This window comes from Tamandua tetradactyla, chromosome 4, assembly GCF_023851605.1.
Source record: "Tamandua tetradactyla isolate mTamTet1 chromosome 4, mTamTet1.pri, whole genome shotgun sequence".
NCBI lineage: Eukaryota > Metazoa > Chordata > Mammalia > Pilosa > Myrmecophagidae > Tamandua > Tamandua tetradactyla.
In genome coordinates this window covers 148105305-148129702 of record NC_135330.1, presented here as the reverse complement: position 1 = coordinate 148129702, position 24398 = coordinate 148105305, and the positions used below count along the sequence as shown (strand labels likewise).

General features: G+C 37.4%; 1 long non-coding RNA gene and 1 pseudogene across 4 annotated transcripts; one reads left to right on the top strand and one right to left on the bottom strand.

Moving 5' to 3' along the window:
• Positions 1-285: 285 nt before the first annotated feature.
• Positions 286-17129, bottom strand: LOC143681456 (uncharacterized). 4 transcript variants are annotated; one of them, XR_013174646.1, is made up of 7 exons: positions 13368-16765; positions 10837-11322; positions 7069-7282; positions 6689-6777; positions 4054-4285; positions 1013-1239; positions 286-711 (listed from the first exon to the last, which is right to left on the bottom strand). It is a non-coding gene; the product is annotated as an uncharacterized LOC143681456 (long non-coding RNA). The 4 variants fall into 4 exon arrangements; XR_013174647.1 differs by lacking the exons at positions 286-711; positions 13368-16765 and adding an exon at positions 16782-17129 and having other exon boundaries at positions 733-1239; XR_013174645.1 differs by lacking the exon at positions 286-711 and having other exon boundaries at positions 733-1239.
• Positions 17130-19554: 2425 nt separating this feature from the next.
• On the top strand, positions 19555-19679 carry LOC143681752 (U4 spliceosomal RNA; annotated as a pseudogene).
• Positions 19680-24398: the final 4719 nt, after the last annotated feature.

Genomic DNA, 24398 nt, shown 5'->3' with positions numbered 1-24398 from the left:
ATAACTGTATGTTCTAAGACTGCTAAAGGATTTCTTTTTGAACGGTGGGCAGAAAATTAATGGATGTTTTGTTATATAATCATTGGGAATAATATTGATTATTAATAATTTAGAAAGATTAATAAGGAAATCATTATTAAAATATTCTCATATAACTTTCCTATTCTGTATGCAGCGTCCTTTGATTATCCACACTAGAGCCAAATCTTCCAAATTACTACCATCTTAAGTATCATTCAACCTCCTAATTCCTGAATGGTATAAGAATAAAATAAATGTGGAACAGAAATCTTCTATATGGTTCTCATTATATCTATCTTTATTAGATTAATAAATTATTTTAACCACCCAAGTAATAAATACAACTTACATTTATTATAAGGTAGTCATGCTGCTTTTTCTCATAGTTTCATAGTTGATAATCTGTTCTAAAAAAAGTAGGATTTTTTGATCCAACAGACCATAATCAAGTTCAGAAAAACAAACAAACAGTAATAACCATAACAAGCTCACATGTGTCTCATTCTAAATAATCAAAGGCAAAGATTTAGCTTTTAATCTTGTCTGTTTTTATATAAGTAGGCAACTTGTGATAATATAAAGTGGGTGAAAGTTTGAAACAAAACAATTTTACCATGGGGCGGGCCACAGTGGCTCAGCAGGCATAGTTCTCGCCAGCCATGCCGGAGACCTGGATTTGATTCCCTGGGCCTGCCCATGTCAAAAAAAAAAACAAAACAATTTTACTATAGATCTTAGAAATGCTCGAGCCCTATTCCTTAATCTTTTTGTGAAAAAAAAATTGTAATTCACAACTTCTATAAGCTTTTCCAAGATACTCTCTGCTGGGTTAATGGCAGAAGTGAGACTGGAACTCAAGGCTCATGACACTTAATTCAATATACTTTCCTCTGATACTGTTCTCTGAGTCAGCTATTGAGGTTAACAAGACACCAGAGGATCACTAGGAACATAACTAGGAAGTAAAGGTAGGCCAAGGGAAGATGTGTACCACCAAAACGCTGTATACAGATGCTGCAAACTTCTATGTCTCTGGCCATGAGAGGAAAGACTTGTAACATCAGCTTATACAGCACTGGGACAGGGTGAGATGAAGAATTTCCATCCTTTCTTCTTATTTTCTTTTCTCTGTTTTCTTTCTCTTCTACTTGCTTCTTTTCCTTCTCTGTTTCCTCCTTTCGTCAGATTTACTTCTGGATGTCCTATAATACCGAGACACTGGGAATAGATATTATCAGGGTTAGAACTGGAAGGTGGGAAAAAGTAGCCCCTTGGACTGACTGTGGTCGAGAATCTGCCAAATGCAATCCTTTTGGGAGGGGGCTTTTGAGAGATATTACTTAACCACTTAGCATTTCCCATTACTAGAGACAAGTTACTGCAGAAAATAATCACGTACTTGCCTGATTATCATTCTTTCCTTCTTTTATTGGGAGCAGGTAGAGAGCAGCAGTTTCCAAACACCTTTGAAAATTCAGCCTTTACCCTAATGTCATCTATTATCTGCCATTCCTACTGGGGGTGCTTATGTGTGTGAGTGTGTGTGTGTGAGAGAGAAAAAGACAGAGACAGAGCAAGGTAAAGTAAAGGACTAGCTTTTCTTTTTTTTAATATAAATCCCATCACAGATTGATATTGTTTTAAACATGATAAAAATGAATTGAATTACTAGAAAAATGAAACAACGTGAAAAATAAAATAGACATAGAAAAAAAATAAAATAAAATAGACATAGAAAATACAAGCCTCAATAGTTTATTATTAGATTCCACAGACATACAATTATTCTGTGCATTTGCTATAAAAGTTTCTGTGCTTTTTTGAACAACACCAATAAAATACAGTTCGTGGATGGGCCATGGTGGCTCAGCAGGCCGAAATCTCGCCTGCCGTGCCAGAAACCTGGGTTTGATTCCTGGTGCCTGTTTATGCAAAAAAAAAAAAAAAAAAAAGCAATCCATGATCAGCACCAGTAACTAGACCATGCTTTGAATAGTGTTGTAAGCAGCATGGTTTTCAACTGTGCTTTCATATTCCAGTCACACCCAGCACTCACCCCCGAAGACCAGTTAAACCTGAATCTTTAAGAGTGGCATCTAAATCTCCATTTTTTTCTTAAAACAAGCTCTCCAGGTGATTTTAATATGTTGCCTTATAAATAGATGCCATTGTTACACGATATTATCTGGGAAGTGCCTCTTGCAGGCTCCTGCCCTAAAATAAGCCCTTCACTGGTATTATTAGAGGTGCTTCTTGATGGATTTCTTTGTTGAAGCAGGGCCTTCTTGCTCCTGCCCTTTGTTAAACACTCACTAAATCCATGACCTTCTATTTTAAAGGAACTTCTCACATGGCAGGAAGAAGGTATTAGGGTACTGTGTGACAGATGGAGTAAATTGAGAGGTAGGATATAAAAATGATGACACCCTTAAGTATTAGCCCTTATTACAATTAGGTTGGAATCATGCATCCAGGAAATAATAAACATATCGAAACCCTTTGATACCGAAGTTGATCTGATTACTATAATTGAAGATTCATCACTTAACAAAGATACTAGGTGCTAGTAATGTGTGCTACTCGGGTGTTCAACTGATCTCCGGACCTGAAGGGGCTTAATGATTACTCTTTACAAAGCGTTAATGACTGTCCATAAGAAGTGACTCAATCTGGCTAAATTTGATCCATTAATTTTGCTTAGACTCAGAGGATGCTAATTAATTAGAGCCTTCAAAAGGTTCTAGTTCTAAGTCCATTGAAATATAAGAGTTAACCTGTCCATTACAAATTTCCTACATGCTAATCTTCTGCGAAGCTACATGACCAGCTAACAGCTGAGTGATTTGGGCAATGATTCCTATAAGAGAGCTAAAGTGTTGAATCAGGTCACCCATCTACGACATCATGTAAGCAGCTTGATCCCAGTCTTCCTATTATTCCAGGGGAGATGCTGGTGCTCCCCAACCATGAATACTGAGGTACAAAGAATACTATCAACTTACTGCATTATGTAGTTTCACTCCCAACACATTTGCTTCCTTAATCAGCGCTTTGCTGACAGGAGAAGAATGGAGCTAAGGCTCCCCAACATGTTGCTATTAGATCTTAGCCCCTGATCCTGTCAGAGCAGAACTAATAATTCCCAATCACTCAGCCCTCTTCTTTGAGACCAAAACCCAGACCTCCTAGAGTCTCTGTGCACTACCCCAGGATGAAAAAGACAGTAGGAGAATCACACATCTGCTATTTCTCATATCTTTGAGAATTTCTCCTTTCTATATCCAGCCCGAGCAGGCTTGGGTAACCTGCTAGGTTTCCATGACCTCTACAAACAACAGCAGGCATGGGGAGGCCAAGTCTTGGGGGCTTCAGGGATGGCAATCTAGGTGGAATTCCTTCATATGATAGAAGAATCCAGGAAAGCCCTCCACGACTGAAATAAGAGTAGAACCATCTATCCACCCTCACAGTTTAGTGGAATCAATAGATATTACCAAATTCCAAAGTTGTATGACTTGGAAAGCTACCAGCATAGTATGAATACTGTCTTTCCTGGCTAATTCCTAGGAGAAAATAATAGAGAGAAATAACTGCACACTATAAATGATAATATATAAGTACTAGAGATACAAAGGTAAAGATAGAGTTTCTGTTCCTAAATATCTAAAGCTAACAAGACCAATAGCTAAAGTGATAAATGTTATAATGGTTATACATACAGTGACATGGAAGCACTGAGGAAAAAATAGCACACTTGATTTGAGAAAGGTCTGAGAGGAGTTCATAGAAGGAGGTGACATTTAAGGTGTATCTTGAAGAGTCCATTCTATAATCCATTTGGGGAAACCCCATAATAGGACCTTCCTCCATGGCACATGGAGCTCTCCATGGAAGTCTGGGTTCTACATATATGGTAATGCCTTGACATTTGCTAAGGAAAATCATGAAACTTTCCAGAAACCCTAAATTCACAAATACTAATTAAGATGCAGGGGCTGAGTAATCAGCCAGGATTACTCACTAAGTACTTACTTCCACACATGAGCCATGATGAGCACGCATGGATGCAATGAAATCCTCAAGGATTGAAAGTGCAAATGCTATGAGCCTTAGCATACTTCAAAGAAGGATCTTCCAGGTTGGTATCAGGAGCATCCTATTGCTCCAGAAAGGGAATGATGTTGTAGGCCAGAAAGTAGAAAGCCATCATCTCCTAGGAAAATGACTAAGACTTGGTGGAGGAGCTTTCTGCATACTTGGTTCTCTGGAAGACACAGTAGAGGATGAACGGAAAAAAGAATTGCTGTCAGACCCCATTACACATGACCCAGTAGGTCACCAATGGACCCAAATGGATTCCTTTCAGTTGAGGAAAATTAAAGAGTGTGTCATTTATTGCATGTACTCACTATGCTCCTGATATGGCACTCAGAGTACCACAAGTACATTTGCAGACCTTAGTATTAATGTGTCACTGCAAACCCCATGAGTTAGGCATTATTACACTCTGATTCTAGAGATGAGGAAAATGAACTTGGAGAAGTTAAGCAACGCACCCAAGGTCACACAACTAGAAGAAATAGAATTGGAAATTAACTCAGGACTATCTACATTAACACCCTCTGCTTTTAGTTTTTTTAATCCTACTTGTTCCTCTATTAAAGATGGAGGTCTATGAATTGGAGTTTGGGTAAGTGAAGGGGAAAGGCTGATATTCTCAAGGATGGGTACCAGGCTGGAGGTATGTTCCCCTGAGGATAGCCTTTGCCGCACTTACTACCTAGGTGGCCCGGGGAAATAAGGCAGGGGCTACCATGCTAAGCATTGTAAAGAATCTGTTTTTTGTCTTTTGCAGGTCAGGGTGGCCAGTAATAGGAATTGCACATCTGGCCAAATATATGTTCCTAGAAATAGATTACTTCAGGAAGACTGATTAGTACAGTTAAAATAGAAGTGAAGAAAACTAAAAGTAAGCTATAGCAGTCTAATCTGTGGTTGAATCATGCACCATAATTAAGCCTCCTCATTTCCTACTCTTTCCTCCTTCATTGTGCAAATGTCTCCCTCTGTGACTCATCTTTTTTTGCAGCAACATTACTCCCTCAGATTTCTGTTTCTTATCTTCCTATTTTCTGTCATCTCCATCTTTTAACTTTTCAAGGAAGATCCTATTGGTTATTAAAATGTTCAGAGATTAAGGGGGAAGAGATAGCTCTGAAAAAAAAAAAAGCAAACACAATAAGAATGTGAATTACATAAATCAAGCCTTTCAGTGAATCCAGATTTAAAAACTGCTGTTAAAAAGAACACTATGTGCATAATTTCATTCAGCATACATTTTTTAGAGCTTATTTTTTCACTCAAACACTGTTGGATGCTGGGGAGATCAAAATAGACACAGACCTTTTCTTTAGAAACTTACCGAGAATTGGCCAAGACATGAAAAAGTAATGTCAACAAAATGTAGACAGTGCTATGGCAAGAGATATATACAAGTTACTACAGGAGCTCTTAATTCAGCCCAGGGGTCCCAGGGAAGCTTTTGGAAGCTCTTTCACTGAAGATGAATTAGAAGGGTGGGTAAAGGGTGGAGGAAAGTGTATAATTCAGGCCCAGAGAACCCAGGGAGTGAAGAAAAACATAGTAATGGAATCACATGTTGCTACAAGGCAATGTTTGAGGTGGGAGGGAGAGGTGGAAGTAGTACAAACCATTAGAAAGGATTTTATACCTTGTTACACACTTTATTGTTTAGATGAGGGACTGATGGAGTGACCCTGAACTGACATAATCACACTATAGTATAGAATGAGCACTGCAGTGCTAGCCCCGGAGAGAGATGATGGGAGTCTGCACTGAACAATTGTAGTGTGAATGGAAGAGATATGAAGCCATCAGCACTTGAATATAGGGATTGTGTAACACACAGGCAGGAATACAAATCTCTTCTGAAACTTTTGTTGAATTGTTTGTGATTAGTAAAGGGTATCATAGCAGGAATGTTAAATCCTACCTGGGTCTTTCTGTGGTTCAACTTCTCAGACCCAGGTAGGAGCTTCGTGTTGCCTTGTCCTCATTTTGTGTGTTTTCCTTTCCTTTGGTGGCTTCTAGCATTCCAGGCTATCTTCTTTGTTTGCTATGCAAAAAGACTAACCTTCCTTTATAGCATTTACCATAAATAACCTCAGTACTACTTGTTTAATGTCTCTCTCAGTCACCATTCTTGGTGTCATACCACTCTGTTCAATTGAAGCATTAATAGGTATAGGAAAGAGATGGATGAGTTGCTGAAAAGTCAGGATAGGGAACTTGGCAGGAAGCCAGAGTCTGGAACAGCTGAAAGTTGAGCCACATCACACCAGAGTTACTGTCTTTTAAGAACTTTACTTCTGATATTGGTGCTATACTATTGGATTCAGAACCCTGCAAGTCTAACATTCATGAATAATTTCTAATTGTTTCTGAGCCTTTGCATCACTTCCTTAAGGCTCAGATTCCTGGGATAAAGCATGTCTGGTACTGGCTACCGGAAAATGAGAGTTATTTCCCACTAACTTCCACACTGGGAAGGTGGGAAGCGAGGCTCTCCCTACCCCAACTCTTTGCAGTTTCCTGCCCTCCCTCCAAAATGGGTATGTGAAATGTTTATATCTTTCTATTTCCTTACCTTCTTCTACACTCACACCACTCTTGCCAGAGAGGAGGTTCCATGAGGACAGAGTGTTCCATTCTTGTGCACTGCTGTATCTTCAGTGCCTAGTAGAGTTAATCACAGACAAAGGTACATAGAAAGTTCTCAGTGTGTATTTCTTGAATGAATGGAAGAAGAAGTGAATGAACACACTTTTTAAAAAAGGGAGTTTACCTCTAATCACTATCTGATCTGAATAAATCTCTACTACTGTGTCCTTATCTATGGTTGCCAACTCCCTTCTGAGACAGTTACTGGAATTGCTCCCTCCCACTCCTTGTTTCATGGGATTTATTAAGCCCACTCCCCCACCCCCGCCTTCTAAGCCTCAGATTGAAGCAGAAGTCCATAATTACCTTTTTTCTTAATGGAAACTAATCAAGGCAGTACCCTAGGTGTCTCCATTGTCAGCTGAATTCTTTATTCCTCCTTGGATCTCTAGATGTGATAAAATCCAACACTGGAGGCCTGTGGCAGAGGGAGTGAGCCCTGCAGGCCATTTTTTTTCAAGCAGGCCGAGAAGATGAACAGCTCTGTTGGCCATGTTTCAATGTGGGTTGGCAGTGGGACCTACAGTCATGGATATCATACAAGTTTAGTGTTATTTGGGATCTGAACCAGTTGTTTTCACTGGCCAACAGCAATACCGATGTTCTGGAGAAGTATAACAATATTTTCAGATGGATTATCTATTTTTGACTTTCAGACTGCCTTAAAGGGTCCCAGAGTTAAGAAAAGTCACATACCAATGATATAAAATGCAACCATTTTATGACATTGTTAACTTAAAATTGTAGTAAGCCCTTATCTCAGACTCAAATATTGTCACTGAGTTAATGATGCTGCAAATTCGCAGATTTCATCAACATAAAGTGTTTTAATGCCAATGATTCATCTTCAGAAACAATCTTCTTCTGTAGGATTTCTTATAGACAGAGCTTAAAAGCATACCCACTTCAAAGATTCCATTGATCTTGTTGGACTTTTTATTAAAATTGTCTCACAATGTGTGATTGCTAAATTTTACTACATAGGCTATATTTTTAAATTCCTCTAACTTTGGTTATTGGTAGTTGCTTGCTTTAGCTGGGATTCATAATTCTCCCTGCTGAGAATAAAATTTGTTCTCAGAATAAAGCACATTTGACTCTTTCTAAGCTGCCAAAATGTGAAGTCTTGTGGTTAGGTATTTTGGAAAACTGGCAGGTTTTATTTACATATTGTGGTCTTTCTCCAAATTTATCCCACATCCCACACCCCACAAGTCTAGGACCCCTTCCAATGTAATTGCTGTGAGACAAGTGCAAGACGAAGGCTTCCACACGGTTACCAAATCCCTTCCATCTCTGAATCAGAAGCAGTAAATGCCAGAAGAGTTCCCCTACCTTCAAAAAAAAATGCTGACCCACAGAAATACCTGAATCTAATTTGTTGTACAAATGGAAATCTATTTTACTTTAGATTGGATGCAGATAATTGTTTTCAATATTTACGATTTAACAAGTTCTTGGAGTCTTTCATCTGAAAGCAATTTATGCATGTTGGATTCAATTATCCTAACATGCTTACAGCTTACCGATATTTTCCCCTTTAACTTGCTGTATTAGTTTCATTGGACTGGGCCCTTATACCCAAAACAAGTCGTAAACCTAATCATAGAAGTGCTTTAAGGATTGAACTGTAAGAAAACCCTTCTTGTCTGGGAAAGAATAATATCTTAGAAAACGTTAGTGTTCCATATATTTTCCTTACAGGAATTAAAATCTTTGGTGCTGCACTTAAATTCACCCATTTCACTTAGCATTCAACCAGAGAGATGTCGAGTCATGAAAACACACTCACTTTCCATGACCTTCATTTTTGAAGGAAGCAACATGGCCCAGCTGCAATAAACATGTTATCTTAATCTGGTGCTATCCAGAAGTTCCTGGACCATCTCCTCTGACCATTTGTTACTATGGCTTATTCAGTCAATTCATTCAAAAACTGTTTATTGAGTACATAGTTTGTGTAAGGTGCACCCTAGATGCTGAAGAGAAAATGGTGGGCATTTCGGTTTGTCCAGAAATTCACAATTCTGAGGGAAATAACATGCACATAGACAGTTAATTATAATGCTGTGATAAACATAATGATGGGAGAAGCACTTAGTATTAAAGGAGTACATAGGAGGAGCACCTGGCCAAGGTGTGGGATATGAGGGAAGGCTTCCAAAAGAAATAAGCACTAAGCTGAGACATGAAAGGATGAGTAGAGGCAGGAGCAGTGTTTGGAGAGAGGAAGTAGTAACATATTTGAAAGCCCAGAACTGGGCTTGTGCTTAAGGAACTGGAAACATTTCATTTGGCTAAAGGGAAGAGTTTCAGGTTGAGTGCAGTGAAAGAGTTACTAAAAGAGCAGTAGAATTCAGATTATTAAGACATTGGAAATCATGAGGAGGAGTTTTAACATTTTCCTCAAGGGAATGGTGTTCCCAGCAGAATTTCATACAGACAAATAGAAGGAACTGATTATCTTTTGGGGATGTCTATTCTGGCTGAAGTGTGTATAGTGGACTGGATAGGGATGGAGGGGGGACTTTTGCTGTTGTAGAGGGATGCTGGCTGTTCTGAATAATGGAGATGAGAGATGTTGACCTACTTCAGTGTGCAAATCAGCTGAGTGAATCTGCTGCAGTGACTGACTTGAAGTGGGAGAATTAGGGAAAGAAAAAAGGCTTAAGTTTTTGCCTAGAGATTTCCTACTGTCACTGATATAACTCATTTGGTTCAACTTTTATGATTTCTCCCAGGCGATTAGTCTCATGCAACATTACTCGTGGAATCTTCATTCTCAGCATTCTTGAAAGTATCCAAAATATTAGCCACTTAGATATCTTGCACTGTATTGACAAGTTAGTCCCTGAAAAATTCTATGCTTTTTATTTGTCTAGTAAAGAACAGAGCAGAGGTTAAAGGAAAGGTTTCTGTTTTCTGAATCCATGCTTTTTCCATCATCTTGGGGGGTTTCAAACTGTGTTAGAGCCCTAGATTCCTGTAGAGGAACTTCTGTCCTGCATCCCCGGTCAGCCCACACTCATACCCATCTCTGTTCCAATCAGAACAGGCAGCCTTTACTGTTTTATACAATGGAGTTCTGCAGAGTATTGTATTTAACAAAAATAATAAGAAAAATCCACATTGAAAAGCTTGAAAATCATTACTCTTTGCAACTGTCTTCTCAAGCTCTGAGAGTTGCTGGTCATGGGCAAGTCTCTTAAGACTTAATTTCCTCATTCACAAAATAAGATCATGATTTTCTCTTTTATGTCACAGGATTGTTAAGATCATCAAATGAGGTTATTTGTATTAAAGTGCTTTCAAAAAATGAACTTTATTGAGGTATAATTTATTTATCTCCAGTAAACTGAATCCATATAAAGTGTACAACTTGATGAGTTTTGACAGGTTATTACCTGTGGAACCAGTACCACAATTAAATTTCAGAATATTTCCGTCACTCCAAAAGATTCCTCATACCATTTTGCAGCCTCTCCCTTGCACACCCCCAAACACTGTTCTGTTTTCTGTCACCATAGATTACTTTGCATTTTCTGGAATTTAATGTATTCAGAAGAAAGCATATAGCATACATCACTCTGTGTCTGTCTCCTTTTTTTGCAATGGATCCATTTGTTGTATGTAAAAGTGATCAATTTTTAATATTATTTAGTAGTATTTTATTGTACAAATGAACTAGTTACCTGCTGATAGACATTTGCACTGTTTCTTCAGTTTAGCTATCATGAATATAGCTTCTATGAATATCCATGCCAAAATTTTCTGTGTGAACTGAAAGGGTTATTTGAAGTTCAAAATGGCGTTTAAATATAAGCTTTCATTTTTCAGATATTAAAATCATTCTGGCTATTCCAGCTAATTTCTGTCTCTGATAGTTGATTTCTTGAGAGCAAACATGGAGTAAATGCATATATTTCTGAATGCTATCATTATACAGCCTCATTTCAAATGAATTTTGCAACATGCCAGAAATGGGCTCACTTTTCAATGGAAATTTATTTGATTAGAAATTAACAGTCCTAAGGCCATGAAAATGTCCAAATTAAGGCTTTAAGAGGAAATCACCTTCTCTCAGGAAAGGCTGCTGACATCCATGGTTCCTCTGTCACATGGGAAGGCACACGGCAATGTCAGATGGTCCTCTCCAAACTGTCTCTGGGCTTCTGTGGGTCCTTAGTTGTTTCTCCTGAGCTGATTCTGTCTCTGCGCTCTCTCCAAAGTGTCTCTGCCTTTTGTACTCTCATAAAGGACTCCAACAAGGGCATTAAGATTCACCTGGAATGGACTGGGTCACATTTCCATGGAAACGACCTAAATAAAATTGTCCCACCCACAACAGTTCCACCTCTATAAGAATGGATTAAAAGAACACAGAGAACCTCTTTTGTTGCTCAGATGTGGCCTCTCTCTCAGCCAATATGACAAGCAAACTCACTGCCTTCCCCCTCTCTACATGGGACATGACTCCCAGGAATGTAAACCTTCCTGGCAACGTGGGACAGAAATCCTGGAATGATCTGGAACTCAGCATCAAGGGATTGAGAAAACCATCTAGACCAAAAGGAGGAAGAGAAAAATGAGACAAAATAAAGTGTCAATGGCTGAGAGATTTCAAACAGAGTCAAGAGGTTATCCTGAGTTTATTCTTACGCATTTCATAGATATCACCATTTTAGTTAAGGTATATTGGAGAGGCTGGAGGAAAGTGTCTGAAAATGCAGAGCTGTGTTCCAGTAGCCATGTTTCTTGAAGATGACTGTATAATGACCTAGCTTTCACAATGTGACTGTGTGATTGTGAAAACCTTGTGTCTGATGCTCCTTTTATCTATGGTATGGACAGATGAGTAAAATATATGGATTAAAGATAAATAAATAATAGGGGAAATAAATGTTAAAATAAATTTAGCAGATTAAAATGCTAGTGATCAATGAAAGGGAGTATAAGGGGTATAGAAAAAAAATAGGGGAAGCAAAGGCTAAAATACATTGGGTAGATGGAAATACCAGCAATCAAAGAGAGGGAAGGGTAAGGGATATGGTATGTATGAGTTTTTTCCTTTTTTGTGTTTATTTCTTTTTCTGAATTGATGCAAATGTTCTAAGAAATGATTCATGGGGAAGAATATACAAATATGCAATCATATTGTGAGTTATTGATTATATACCAAGGATGGAATGATCATATGGTAAGAATGTTCATGTTTGTATGTTGTTATGCTTAAAAAAAATTAAAAAAAAAAAGAACATGGCTTTTCCAGGGTGCATAACAGATTCAGACAGCACATGTTCCCAGGTTGATAAGATGAAATATAATTTCATTCTCTGCCCTTATGTGAAAACAATGCTTCCCTGGCTCCTCAACTAGATACGCAATTCTCTAGTATTTATTTTTGCTTTCTATTGCAAATTGCCAGACTTCTATCTTTTTTTGTTACTATTTATGTCCACATTCTTCAGTCTGTGTGATGTTAAAAATGCCAAGAAAGCAAGAATAGGTCCATATAGATTCCTCAGGTAGAACACCAGATACTATGAATTACGCTAGGGCACAATTCTCAAAAATTTTGGTCTCAAAGACACTTCACACTCAGAAAACTTAAGAACCCCAAAGGGCTTTTATATGAGTTACATCTATCAATATTTACCATATTAGGAATTAAAACTGGGAAGAAATTTTAAGTATTTATTTATTAATTCACTGAAAAATAACGATAATAAATCATTACATGTTCAGACCAATAGCATGTCTATGAAAATAATTATACTAACTAAATAAAAAATGTAGTGAGAAAATGTAGTTGTATTGTTTCATATTTTTGAAAATCTTGTTAATATTTGACTTCAGGGAAGACAGCTGGATTCTCATATAGGCTTCTGCATTCAATCCTTTGCAATATCTTACTTAATGTAGCTTCTGGAAAGCCCTACCCTGCACTCAAGAGAATGAAAACAGCGAAGTCTCAGTATGATTATGAAAATAATTTTGACCCCACAGGCCCTTTGAAAGATTTTTGGGGATCCCTTCCCCCCAAGAGGGTCTTAGACCAAATATTGAAAATTGCTGTGACTAGCCATTGCTGTTTTATTAGTAAACATATTTGCCCCATACAAGCATAGTTTCTTATACAACAAATTCCTGTAATCAGTTATAATCAATATAGACATTTTATTAGTGGGTATGATTTTTCAATTGACTCTGCAGTTGGATACTGGGGTAAGTGAGACTTTTTAGGTATAAATATATGTCTACATATAACAAAGTAGGAAAACCTTTCTGTGCAAACTCCCATCACCTATCTTAGTGTACTATAATAATAAATTTTAAAAATTCTCTTGGTTACTGGATTATCATTTCTTTGAGGGCAGTCAGTGCATCCATTCACCAATGTAATCTCATTGGCTAAAGTAATTCCAGGATTCCTCTTATCAAAATCTTTGTTGAATATGACAAACTGAGAACGCTCCCTACTTTTATTGATGATAAATCTAATTGTATGATATGACTCTAATACATGACGACAAAATTATTTCCAAACTTACAGGTTACAACTCTTAAAAATCTAAGTGCACAGGCATTCAAGTATACATCGTTACCTGTTTTCCTAGTTGGCTGACAATGAAGCGCAAGTAGGAAGGAGGCAAGGCCAGGGCTGGCAGGCTCACTTCCTGGGAGGCCCTGAGAGCATGTTTTAGGAGAACAGTTTCAGAGCATAGCCAGGGGTCTATTTCAGTGAGGACCTTTCAATGTAACAAACCAGACAAAGGGCAACCCGGCATGGACTGAAGTGGGAGTCCATCACTAAGGACATTTAGAAATGCTTATGTTTGAAAGAGATAGGAAAAAAGGGAAAGCAAAAAGATTAAATCAAGGAATGTAAGAAGGAATATAGCCTTGGTGACATGGTATATGAAGACATGGGCCTGAAGGCAGAGTTTGGATTGGTTTGGGACAAATTTTTCTAATATTAGTCTCCCATCATGGTAGACTTTTACGTATATGTTTGTATGTTCCTGCCTTTATAGAGGTTGGTTAGCGTCTCATGTCCAGCATCTCATGAAGGTATTATTGATTATCTGTGGCGCTTTAGCTTAATGAAATTTAGTACAATATTACTACAAAACTATTCATTACATTCTTGGAAACTCAGCTGGCTTTTTTATTATAGGTTCTTATTCTTTCTTTAATGGTCTGTCACTGTATCTTATACCACTGGGTGCAAATTTCAAGTGTGCCCTTAGATCTGTCTTGCTCATGAAATCCAAGGCAGACATATGGTGTTTCTTAGAGGAAGTCCCCAAAGGGTTCTTGGCTTCTTCAGGCCTATTGTCAGCATAGTACAGTTTTGACTTTACAAAGTGCCTCGTAACTTGTGCCTTTTCCTGGGTGTACACTTTCAAAGTAAAGTCATAAGCACATGGAATTTCCTGAATGACTCTCAAGGGCTTACAATGACTGCAGCCAAATGCTGAGTTGGGAGAGTTTCCCAGAATAGTGTGAGAATATCCATAGTCCCAACTGTTGCAGAACACAAAATGCTTATTTTCCTTAGTCACATACCATAGCTACTACACCACTCCTGAACGAGATCTCAAACTTAAGTTCAAAGCTGGACTCACCGTTTCCCCTTCTTTTCCCCACATGTTTTTCCTGTGTTTCACCTTTCTGCTAATGTCAATACCAGATTCCGAGTCATACAGCTTAGCCACTGTGATTCATTCTATCCTCTCCCACATTTCCTCAGCTACGGTGAGTTGCCAAATCCCATTGATTCTACATCTGTGTCTTTCAAATTTGTTCTCTCTTTCCCAAATGAATTCCTTCATTACTTCCCATGTGGACTACTGCAATGCTATGAATCCCTGCTGAACTTCAGTTCTACTGAACAACAACCACTTGCATCCCAAAACACACTTCTGAAAATGCCATTCTTTTATTTATAGCTTTATATAAAGTGTTCAAATAAGTAAATTCAAACTCTATAAGCTGGCATCCACTTTTAACTACCTTTCACCCTTTCCTCCTCTTGTTGTCCTGTGTAATAAGAGCCCATCAAACCACTCATCCTTCTCTGAGTGCCCTTTCCTACCCTCATACACTGTTTCTGTTCTTTTCTGCAATGTTCTTCCCTTAGAACTTAGTTTCTGCTGGAAACTAGGTGCTCAGTCACTGTTTGTTTAATGATGATTGGATTAATGAATGAGCCTGTCTTTTCCTTATTAATGATATATTTTCAGCAGATAGAGAATCATAAACTAAGTGTCGATGTGATTAATGTGTTTTGATTGTTGAATAATTGTATCCAGAGGAAGCTGACTGAAGGATCCCTACAAACCTGAAAGGAAGAGAGACGTCTTTGGTGAAATCTCTTGATATCTACCAATCTTCATATTCAACTATTAACAGACACATGGAACCCAGTTAAACACAACATTTTCTAGCCTCCTTTGCAGCTAGAAAGAGCCATACAACTAAGTTCTGGTCAATAGAATAGAATTAATGGATCCCCTTTGTGAGTTTCACCCCTAAAAAAGAAGCTAGATGTCTGCTCCTCTAGTCTCTGCCTCTTTTCCAGATGCCTGGAAAATGATGAGACTGGAATGTCATGTTAGATATACAAGTAGGAGGTCTAAGATACTCTGGATTGTTGAACCATGTAATTTGGGGGTGGTTTTTGTTAAAGCACATTAGTCTATACCGTATCTAATACATTCCCCTTCTTCCCTTGAAAACCCCAACTTTGTTCAGAATGTTGATGTGCTCGATTAAAATTCATAATTGCCTCAGATCCCTTTGTAGCTTTAGGTGGCCATTAAATCAATTTTGGCCATAAGATAGTAGAAGTTTTATGGAAAGAACTTCTATGATATTTATGATTTTTATTGTTTTCATGATAAAAATAAATAGACTAACATTTGTCTTTTTTTCCTCCTTGTGTTTAGTTTTTTTTTTTTCTGCCTAGAAACCATTTATGGTGCTATTGTTGAGTTATCCATTCTGTACTAAAAATCCACAATCTTTTTACTTTGTAACAGCTAAAATGCTATTAGATTTTGTGTTTCCTACTTAGGCCATTCCAATTTTTCAACTATATGATATTTTAACTAAAAGACTGATTTATACATTTGAATTATGCAAGGATTTGCTCCTTACAATATCTCTGGACTGATAACTTTTGGATTTCTTACTATGCAAGGAAAAACAGAAAACATTGTAGTTGAATTTCTCTTACCATCAGATGAACTTTCCTAGCTGGCTTAAAGAGAAAAAAAAAAAGATTTGGGAAGTTGTATTACCTATTAGCTCAAAATAAGATAGCTATATAATGTGGTTACTAAAGAAAGTAAACATAAATTTACACTACATAAACTGAGGTGCATTCTCCAAATCAAAGGAGACTGTAATCCTACTGTACTTTGTTCAGGTCAACCACACGCCATTATTTAAAAGATTAGGCTATGTTAAGAGTTTTCAGCTTAATTTCTATTTCCTCATTCAATAAATGTTTCAAGATTATTAAATATGATTAAATTAAATAAGAAAAAGTGTTTTATAAGAACCTCCAGAGAGAAAAACATTTACCTGCCACATGGGTGAAAAGATGAAGAGGAAGATTGTTCTGATTTGGATGCTTTTTTTTGTGAAATAAGGCAAAAATAAACATAACATGGCTGACAGAATGTTTCTCACTTTTCTTCTCTCTACCACCGATAGGTTCTGCTGAATCTACCTCCAAAATACGTTCCGAATATTTTTACTTCTCTCCATCTTCATTTCTACTGCACAAAGTAACTGAGTGTCATTGCTCACCAAGACCCCTGCAGTCACATCTTCCCGTTTCCCTGCCTCTGTACTTGAGCCGGTGGTCTCAAGTAGAGAAGTATAAGGACGACAATTGTTCAGGTTTGTAAGGATCCTGAGTCATCATTACATGGTTTCTGCAGTCTGCTATAACAAAGAAACTTAAGAATTTCAATCATTTAAGACCAAGAAGTTTATTTTTTACTCACATAATGGTCCAATGCTGGTTTTCCTGGTTGGTGAGAAGCTTTCCTCCAGGCTAATTTCATCTTGTAGTTCTGAAATCCTTAGGACTACACAGTCCTCTATCTCTAGTAAACAGAGAGGAGGAACACTGCTTGGCTGCATTGGCCTGGAAGTTTCACAGAGCACTTCTGTTCATATTCTGTTGGTGAGAACTCTTCACTCAGGCCTGCCCATGTGCTACTGAAGGTGGTGTGCAAATCTTTTTAGGGAAGCTGCATTATTTCCATTGCAACTAGAAAATAACCGCCTCCAACATCATTTTATGCGGCACTTCCCTGAATACAATAAACTCAATCCTCAGTGACTTTCTTTCTGTACTTCTAACATACTAAGCTGTTTTCAAGACCTTTGTACCCGCTAATCTCTGTGCACACAGTGATACAGTGTCCTTTTCACTAATGTTTGCTAGGCTCTCTCCTTCGCATTTAACTCTCAGTTCAAACGTCGCTGCCTCATGGAAGACTTTCCTAATAATTTTATCTGAAGTAGCCACTCAATCACCTATCATATTATCCTGTGATATTATCATCTTTACAGCGTTTATCACAGTATGAACTTATCATTTGATTTACTTATTTACTTGTTTATTCTCGTTTCCCTTTATGCACTGAATACTATGAGTGAAGGGACATTTATTTCTTGTTCATCACTGTATCCCTACTGCCTGGCACATAATAATAGCAAAATCTCCCGCATGAATAAATACATTACTAAATTATTTATGGAAAACCTTAATTTTTCAACTCGTTAAGAGAAATAATTATTAGGAATTAATATAAATGGTTATTTATTTAATGTTAACACTTACACTATGCTATAATTAAAACTTATTTGGAGTACCTATAAAAAACATTTTACTAAGTACTTCAGGGTAATAAATTTAGTCTATTTAGGTAAGAATTAAAATGAGCATAAGGAATGTAAATGTTTAAGTAAATCATCATAAGTGCATTTAAACTAAGTACAATATGGAAGATAAAAGAAAGTCAAGATTAAAATGATTGAGGAGCTGAGACAAAGGACCATGGAGGAGGTGGTTTTAATTGGCCTTGAAGAAGAGATAGAATGTTTTTATGTTTATAGGTTTCTATTGTTATCATTTTTCTTATTGTCACAGATAACAGACAGTTTAGAGGATTATTCTCATCAAAAGTCCTCCACTGTCCATCCACAATGCTGTGGTTTCATTAGACCTAGAAGCAGAGATCCAGTGAAAAATTGGCATGCTGCTTGGAAATGAAGTGCTCCTCTGTTCGATAGAAACTTTTAAGATAGATCAGCCACAAGTAAAATAATACAACCTAAGCTGGTCAACCAAGATGATGGAGTAGGACACTCTAGGATGCTATTCCCCAACAGAATCTTGAGCAACTAGCAAAAAACTGCTAAAGCCATATTCCTCAAAACTCTGGAAAAGATTTAAAGAGTTTTGGTAATTGGGCAGATGCTGAATCAAGAAAGCACTTTCATAACAGTAGACGCTCATGAGACCCTTGCTGGCCCTTCTCCCACCCCATCCCTGGTTCTGTATGGAGCCAGCCTGGACACCCATTGTGGGTCCCTGGCCCTGTTCCAGAGAGAGAAGACTAGCCTCAATACAAGATCTGGGATGCTTGTATGTCTGTGCCAATCCAATGGGTGGCAGCCTGAAAGATGGAACCAGGAAACTCATCTCTGACTCATCCTCCCAGAACTTTACCTGCAGATAGAAGTAGCTTGCAGCTGGCAAAAGTTATGTAAGAAACAATTAGTCAAAGAAGCATGGAGGAAAGGATTATCTGCTTTAAGTTGTGCAAGAGAGCACCTAGAAAAAGGGAACATCTATTTTATAGGAAGCAAAATGGGCATGCAAATTCCTGTACTGGGGAATTCCTAAGGTCATGATCAAGCAGAAACCCAAGACAAGAAGCAGGCTCATTAAAGACATAGTGGGCCTTAGTTTCATATTCACCCTAGGCTGATCTTAATAGGCACCAGCCAAAGCAAAGCCAATTTGTATAGACTGTTGTTTTAGTTTCTTTGGCTGCTCAAGCAAATACCGTGTGCTTCAGTTTGCTAATGCTGCCGGAATGTAATATACCAGAGATAGATTGGCTTTTACAAAGGGGATTTATTTAGTAACAAATTTATAGTTCTAAGGCTATGAAATGCCCAAATTAAGGCATCAACAAGAGGATACTTAAGAAAGGTTGATCTTGTCTGGGGTTTCTTTGTCACATGGGAAGGCACATAGTGATGTCTGCTTGTCCTTTGCTCTCAGATTTCTTGACTTTCAGTTCCTGGTTCCAGTGGCCTCCTCTCTAAGCTTCTGTCTGTCTCCAAGCATCTGAGCTTTTTCCAAAATGTCTCTGGCTCAGTGGCAGAATTCTTGCCTGCCATGCTGGAGACCCAAGCTCGGGTCCTTAAAAGACCTTAAAAGAGTCCAATAAGTGGGTTAAGACCCACCTTGAGTGAAGAGAGCACATCTCCATGGAAACAACCTAATCTAAATTTTCTACCCATAAGTCTAAGATTGGATTGGAAGAACATGGCTTTCCTAGGGTACAAAACAGTTTCAGACCAGCACACTATGTAATAGGTTAACGTATACAAAAGGCATTTATTATTTCAGAATTTAACAAAAATTATGGAAGTACACAATAATGAAAGAATGGAGTGATAAAAATGATAAAAGATTTACAAAGATCAAATAATAAAAAGACAGAGATTGGAAGAAAGGATAAAAAAACATAACCCAGCTTTGTCCAGTGGCAATGAGGTTTAACTGGTGTGGTTATTGCAAATTGAAAACTTTTCCCAATACCCACCATGACGATTTGAAATACAGTTAACACTGAAATTTTTGGCGGTCTCTATGAAGACTGAATAGAGGAAAAATAAAATACAAATCATGCCCCAATTATAAGCTGCATACAAGAAACTCACCTTAAATTCAAAGACACAAGCAGGTTGAAAGTGAAAGTTTGGAAAAAAAAATACCATGCAAACAGTGACCAAAAAAGATGTAGAGTAACTATATTAACATCAGATAAAACAGATTCTAAGTCAAACGTTGTTAGGAAGGAAAACAAAGGTCACTATATACTGATAAAGAAGTCAGTTCAACAAGAAAGCATAACCATTATAAATATATTCACCTAACTGCAGAGCCCCCAAATATATGAAGCAAATATTGACAGATTTGAAGGTAGAAATTGATGGGAACTATTTTCTACATGATTTTTTTTCTGTAAACCTTCAACTTCTTTAATAAAAGAGAAATAAAGAAAAAAATGGGCAAAAGAATACTTGCATAGTTTCAAAGTGTCTCCCTAAGACATACTTACTAATTACCAAGGGAAAAATTGTTAACTTTACAGTGCCAAACCTGTCAGACCACATCCTAACTAAGTGGTAAAGGTTAAATGCCCAATAACAAGACACAACGACATCACGTGCCCTCTGATATTATGCTCTGAGAAGGACATAGTGCCTTTGCGGCAACTTTCTCAAAATGCATGCACTCAATCTAATCATGAGGAAACATCAGACTAATCTAAATTGAGGGGCAGTCTACAAAATAACTGGTTAGTACTCTTTAAATGTAACAAGATCATAAAAAGACTGAGGAATTGTCACAAATCATGGACTAAGAAAACATGAAAATAGATGAAATATGGGAACCTAGATAGAATTCTGTACCAGAGAACGAACATTAGTGGGAAACGGGTAAAATTCAAAATAAGATCTGTAGATTGGTTATTTAGCATTGTGTCAGGGTCAGTTTCTTGGGTTTGATAATTATACTATGGTTAAGTAAGATGTTAACTTCAGGGGATGCTAGATGAAAGACAAATGGTATGTCTACTATTTGTGTACCTTTTCTGTAAGCGTAAACTTTTGTAAAAGTAAAAAAATTGAAAGGGAAAAAAAAGCCACCCAACACTATTGCATCCTGGAAACCCAGGCCAGCTCCCCATAGTTTTTCCCTTGGTATTTACACAACTTAAAATGGGCATGATTATAAATCTTACTCCTTCCCACAAGAGTTTTTGTGAAATATAGTAAGGAAACATTAAAAGAATGTTTTGAATTTGTGGTTAGATTATTCCTGGAAAATCTCAGCGAACACAGAACTTTAGGTTTTAAAGATCAAAGAACAAGTTCAAATAAATGATGTATTTCAGTTTGGGGCTTAAATTTATTCTTTTATTCAGTCTCCCTGATTCCTGGAAATATCCTTCATATTCAGTTATTCTCTTAAATGTCATGTAAGTGGTTATCTGTCTTCTGGTAAATTTCTTTAGTCATGATTGGAATAGATTCATCTCTGAATTTGACATCAGTGATCTATTTTATCAGTAGTTCAGTGGAACGCAAAGCAAGAGAGAAGACCCCTTTTCACTTTGCATAGCCCAGTACCAACAGCACATCACTTTCTTGGGTCCTAATTCTCAAGAATCTTTAGTCTGGGCCCAGCTAACTCACACCTCCTCATCCCAAGTACTGAAATCCTGCCTGAAATATCATTCCACCTCTATCTACCCTAATTTTCTTATTATCTCATATTTTACCTTCTGACTTTTAAACAATGCACTCAACAAAAGCAAAAATCCTTGTAGTCTATGATTTATATTAGTAACCATGAACAAAAATAAAATTAGAAACCTGAGTAAAATAGAAACAAACAAATTCTTGACAATTTCCATCTCAGTATAATAACTAAAATATCTTAACATTTAGAGGATCAGCATAAGGTATCTTCCACCCCAATTATCATCTAGGTAATATATACACTCTAATAGTTTAGGCAAAACCAGATGTCTGTTGAAACATTACTAAACCCCTAATGGGTTTCTTTTTTGCTTCAGCAGGCTCCAGGAATCGAACCCAGGTCTCTAGCATGGCAGGCGAGAACTCTGCGTCTGAGCCACCGTTGCAATGACCCCCATGGGTTTTTAAGCATTGTGCTAGCCTGGCTGATCAAAGAAGTAAAAGACTTGGTTTCTGTGCTCAAGAGAGCACACAATCTAGTGGAAGGGAAAAGCCATTTTACAATAAACACATTAGATTAAAGGTATAAATACAGCTGAATAGTAACACAGCATTGAGTTTCTGGAAGTGTTAAGAAAAATTTCCCAGGGGAGGTGACCTTTGATCTAAGGTTCATAATGACAAGAATGATTTTGAGAGGCAAGATGTTTTGGGAAATAGACAATTCAGAAAGGGTGGCAGGAAAGTCACAGGGTTTTGAACATATCTGCTGTTCTTTGGTAAACGGTTTTCAGTTGAGAATGTTCATATCTGAGAGAAGACAGAAATACCTGAAATTGCTGAATTGTATTCCAGTAGCCTTCATTCTTGAAGACAACAGTATACCTATCTATCTTTTACAATGTGACTGGAAGATTGTGAAAACCTTGCGTTCTTTTATCCAGGGTATGGACAGATGAATAATAAAAAAAAAAGGAATAAATAAATAAATAATGGGGGGTATAAGGGGCAAAAAAATTGGGTAGATTGAAATACCAGTGTTAATGAAAGGGAGGGGGATAAGAGGTATGGGATGTATGAATTTTTTTCTTTTATTTTTACTTCTTTTTCTGGAGTGACGCAAATGTTCTAAAAATGATCACGGTGATGAATACATAATATTGATATTGTGATATTGCGAGCCATTGATTGTAAACTATGGATGGACGGTATATGTGTGAAAATTTCTCTTAATTTTTTTTTTTAAATGAAGACAGGAAAAGGAAAAATTCAATTTCATTCTGACCATCTTATACCTATTCTGATTTTAATATCCTCTCTTTCTCTAAAGTGAAACCAAGTATGTTGCATGATATAATAACATATATTTGTATAATGTTTTGTAGTTACTTATATGCTTCAAAAATTTATTCTTTCTGATTCTTACAACAATTGTCAGTGAAGCAGAGAAGATAATGATTCATGACTATGATTTACCACTATCATTAATAGTACAGCTTTTGATGTCCAAAAGTCTTCAAATTCTTGTCAAGTTTGGGCCAGTTACTTAACTTCTCTGAGACTCAGCTTCCTCATCTCTTTGCCTTTCCTGTGACTGCCAGGTCACACTTTCCTTGAGTGATTATTTCTTCCTAGTTTATCTGACAGACCATTTGACTGTAGGAAATCCAAACTTCTGCCAATTTAAGGAATAGTACAGAAGAGAGATTAAGAGTACAGACTCTGTAGGTGGAAATACTAGTGGTCAATGAGAGGGAGGGGTAAGGAGTATAAGTATGTATGAGTTTTTTTTTAATTTCTTTTTTCTGAAATGATATGAATGTTCTAAAAAATGATCATGGTGATGAATATACTACTATGTGATGATGGTATGAGCCAATGATTGTGTACCATGCATGGATGTTTGTATGTTGTTTTGGTATGATCACACACACAAAAAAAGAGTACAGACTCTGGGATCCAATTGCCTGGGTTCAAATGTCAGTTCAGTTCTTTTCCACATGGGTCAGGACCTCTGCTCTCTTGCTATTTCGAGGCCAAATTTTCATGTCCCTTCTCTTCTTCTCTGGACCACATGACTCCAAACTTGGACAGAGACTCCTTCCATAATTCATCATAGTGTCGGCTAAGTATTTTTATATCATTAAAAAAGACCAATAAAGACTTGAGACTAATTGAGAGCAAATTTAACTAGATGCTTGCTGTAGTTGCCCTTAGAAGCTGCAGTCCTCAGATCCTCCCCAGAGGTCCTCCATGGGCCTCCTTCTGGTCCTCGCATCCGTTTTTATGCTGAAGGGGTCAACTTAACACTCCCCAATGGAAGGGCTCTTCCGTCTGGTTCTATACCCAAGACACCAACTCACTGGAGGCTGAGGAGGTAGGGGAGAGGTGGCAGTTTTTTCTACTCCAGGATAATGCCCAGTATCAGAGGTTCCCTTCCCACTCAAGAATTTACTCTTTCCAGGGTGATTGACAGAGGATGTTTTAATTCCTTTCAGGCAGGAAACCTTCACTCCTATTAAGCCCAATGAAGTCATATTGGACTCATGGCAAGTAAAATTCTGGCTAGTGTTCAAACTGATATTTTGAAGTGTTCAATGTTTATTTAGTGGGGGCAAAAACCCCCAAATATTTTCTATTAATAAAAATATTAAATATGTTTTTAAATGTGAAGGGGAAATTAATTCATAGATTCAACATGAGATAACATTTTTGCATATTTGACTTCATAAGCAAGAAACTTTTTTTTTCTTTTCTTTTCACTCAAAGGTGATGTCTGTTTTGGCGGGAGCAAGAACATTTTCTATTTCACCAGTCCTAAATGGAATTGTGCAGCATGATCTTACATTTTTCTACTGATTTCATTGATGGTTTAGAGCATCCTTTAGAGGTTGGTGCTCTAATAACCCAGTCTCCTACATACAGTATTTAATTCACTTTCCCAGATGTGGCCCTGAACTTTGGCTTGTAGAATATAGTCGAAAAAGTTTTGCCAAAGAATATGTTTTTCAGTTTGGTGTTGGTCAGAGCGAGAGACACCTAAAGAGATGTCAACGTACTCCAATACAGGTGCCAGGGTTGCCAGCAAAAGCACAATTCACACAGGG